We start from the raw sequence: 2,942 nt of genomic DNA, 5'->3' as shown, positions 1-2,942 counted from the left end.
AGCAAGGGTGGCAGGCCAGACACAGGGCCAGAGCAGTGCTTCGGGTGAAGGTTGGGGGAGAAGAGGATTTAATCCCTGTCTCCCCTCTCTCCTACTGGCACGGGGACCCGAGCCAGGGTCTGCCTGGCTTTCCCCCTGCCCCCACCCCCCACTAGCTGCTTGTGCAGTGTGGGGCATGGCCAGAACTGGCCATGCGAGCAGCCAGCAATGGGGAAAACTGGACAATCCTGGCTGGGGTCCCCATGCTGGTGAGAGAGGGGAAACAGGGGAATTTAATCCTCTTCCCTTTCTCCCCTTTACCTGAGGCATTGCCTGAGCTGGCTCCGGCCATGACCCCCTACCGCTAGAGCGGCGAGCCTGGGGGAAAGCTGGGCAAACCCAGGTTGGGGTCCCGTGCAGGTAAGAGAGAGGAGGCAGGGGGGCAAGACCTGTGTTTCTTTTTTAAGAGGCCTTTCTGCTAGAGAAGCTGTCCCACAAGATTAGGTGATTTCTCTTTCTCAACAGAGCCTATGGCCAGAAATAGTTGCTGTGACCCACAAGCTTGACTTCCTAGATGTCTTGGTGCATACAGCATACTTCTCTTAGTTTCTGTGTGCAGCGTTTGCTTTAATGCTGTGCAGTTGTTTGACTCGACACTTTTTCTGTCCCACCTAGGCACCAACGACCTTGCTGGCAGGACCTGCGTCCTATCTAAGCATCAGCTGGAATTGTTATCTTCTCAGCCTGACTGTTTCAGCATCAGTTTGGATTTACATTTCATTTTTCACCTGTGTATCAGGAGATACTTGTTGCATCCTCTTCTGGTAAGGTTATCTTAAGGTAACTCTTGTCCTTCCAAATTGTTTTTAACATATAGTGTTGATTGTGTATTGATTCGGACACACAGATCTAACTGGAGTGGGCTGAATGCTTGAGGTGGAAGTGTTCAATGCTGGGACCTGCTGTCTCTGTGGGTGGTGCCAGGGCATTATACGTGAGGAAATAGGCTTTGTTTATTCAGTCTGGTGTGTGGCTCTTGGGTTACCAGCAAGCTGGGAGTTCTCTCCCTTGACTGACCCTAGGTTGTAAGCTACTGGGCTAGTACCTAGTCATCTCTTGAGACTCTTTGCCCTGATGTGCTCCAGACAGACTACCTGTACAGGGGACATGGGTAAAGACCTTTTCAGTGATTGCTCTGAGGTATATCTGCTGTTTTCACTGGATGTGTCTTTAATTCTGTAGAAATCGGGCTGCCTTCCCTCCAGAAAGAGGGTTGCATTTGGACTGGAGATGCAGAACAGTTTGAGTGAGACAGCTCATTTGCTCACTCTCAAAATACAGAATTAATGATCTTGCCCTCAAACAGTATGATTCAAACCCTTTCAGAACCCTCTCGGCAGCAGCATGGCTCTGTTCTTCTAATTGGAAGGCTTTTAGGCTAATAGGGCTAATAATTTGAGAGCTACAATGCAGCAGGGCCTTTTGATTAAAATAACATGCAAGAGGTTGGGATATGAGTATGTCCTAGAGATAGTTGATTGTAGCCAATGAATAGGTCTCTTAATGGGAACAGCATATCTGCCCACTCCAACCTTTTGTGCATTACAGAAGAGTGCTTTGAACTTATTACCCACGTGGGCTCATCCAGCTCTTGAAAGGGAAATGATTAAGCAACTAATAAGGAAGATGAAGCCTCGTGTATGCTGTTGATAACCTCAAAGACCTCACAGGTTACCTAGATGTATTTCAGAGCAGGCTTTTACAGTATTCCTTGTTTTGTTCTTCTTGCTTCCAGCCCAGTCAAAGCATACACACACAAAAATAGCGTTTTCTGAGTACAGCTCTGCAACTTCAACTTAGACCGTGAAAGCCAAGCTGGGTTCTTTCTGGCTCATCCATTGCCATGTACAAAGGTTCTGCAGTCAGATGTGGGTTAACTAATTAAAATGCACAAAGCCAAAACAGAATCCACTCCAGTCTCTGCACCCTCTGTCTCTGCCTGGCAGCAGTAAACAATTATGTAGTAAAAAGCTTATCATCTTAAGTACAATGATGGGATCAAAGGGTTGGCAGACATCTAGTCTGAACCTTGCAGAGATGCAGGATGTGTTTTTTTGTAAACCATCCCAGATAATGCTTGTCTAGCCTCTTCTTGAAAATCTCTGGTGAAAGAGATGCTATGGCTTTTCCTGCAGTTTGTTCCATTGTCTTAGGGCTCTCCCAGTTAAGAAAGTTTTCCTGAGATCTCCTTTGAAGCTTTAAACTCATTACTTCATGTCCTGCTTTGTGTAGCAAGGGAGAACAGTGTTTTTCTCTACCTTTGTTTCCCTCCTTAATCTCCATTTTTTCCCTAGGCTAAATGGACCTAATTCTGTTAACCTCTCTTAATACAGTTCTCATTCCAGCATCTATTGTCTTTGTTCATCTCTGGATCTTCTCCAGTTTTTCTACGTCTTTCTTAAAATGCACTGCTCAGAAGTAAACACCATATTCCTGTTGGGGCCTACCTGGCACTAAGTAGAGGAATGCGATCATCTTTCATGTCTTGCATACAGTTTTTCTGTTACTGCAAACCCAAATTATATTTGCTTTTCTTCTGACTACATCACGTAGCTGACTTAGGCTGACTGGTGATCTTTCAAAACCCCCCCGGATTCTTTTCAATGGTGCTACTTCCTAGCTACTTATTCCCATGTTTTGGATTTGTTCATTTGTGGTTTTTTCCCTTCCCTGTTCACAGCACCTTAAACTTATCCTAGTTGAATTTGACTTTGTTGTCCATAGCCCAGTTCTCCAGTTCCTTAAAATCCCATATGAATTTTAATCCTATTGTGTTCTTAACTCCTCCTAGCTGTGTCTCGCCTGCAGATTTAACCAGCAAACTCTCTAATCCTGCATTCAAATTGTTAAGTAGGAACAGTTTGTTAATAAAACTGTGGACACAAATAAGTTAGGTGTACACA

The 2,942-nt window shown here is 45.1% G+C and overlaps 1 protein-coding gene across 5 annotated transcripts in view; it reads left to right on the top strand.

Annotated features, from left to right (window-relative positions):
• Nucleotides 1–2,942, top strand: part of CRACR2B (calcium release activated channel regulator 2B) — a 63,259-nt gene that overhangs the window by 9,647 nt on the left and 50,670 nt on the right. For all 5 annotated transcript variants that reach the window (XM_019519780.1, XM_019519777.1, XM_019519779.1 and 2 more), the window contains exon 2: nt 655–803. The gene's annotated coding sequence lies outside the window, so the exon portion shown is untranslated. The remainder of the gene's footprint in view (nt 1–654; nt 804–2,942) is intronic.

Source organism: Gavialis gangeticus, unplaced genomic scaffold (assembly GCF_001723915.1).
Source record: "Gavialis gangeticus isolate Ggan-Ray unplaced genomic scaffold, GavGan_comp1, whole genome shotgun sequence".
Classification (NCBI taxonomy): Eukaryota; Metazoa; Chordata; order Crocodylia; family Gavialidae; genus Gavialis; species Gavialis gangeticus.
Note: the sequence above shows the minus strand (reverse complement) of the source record. Positions and strands in the feature narration are given on the sequence as shown.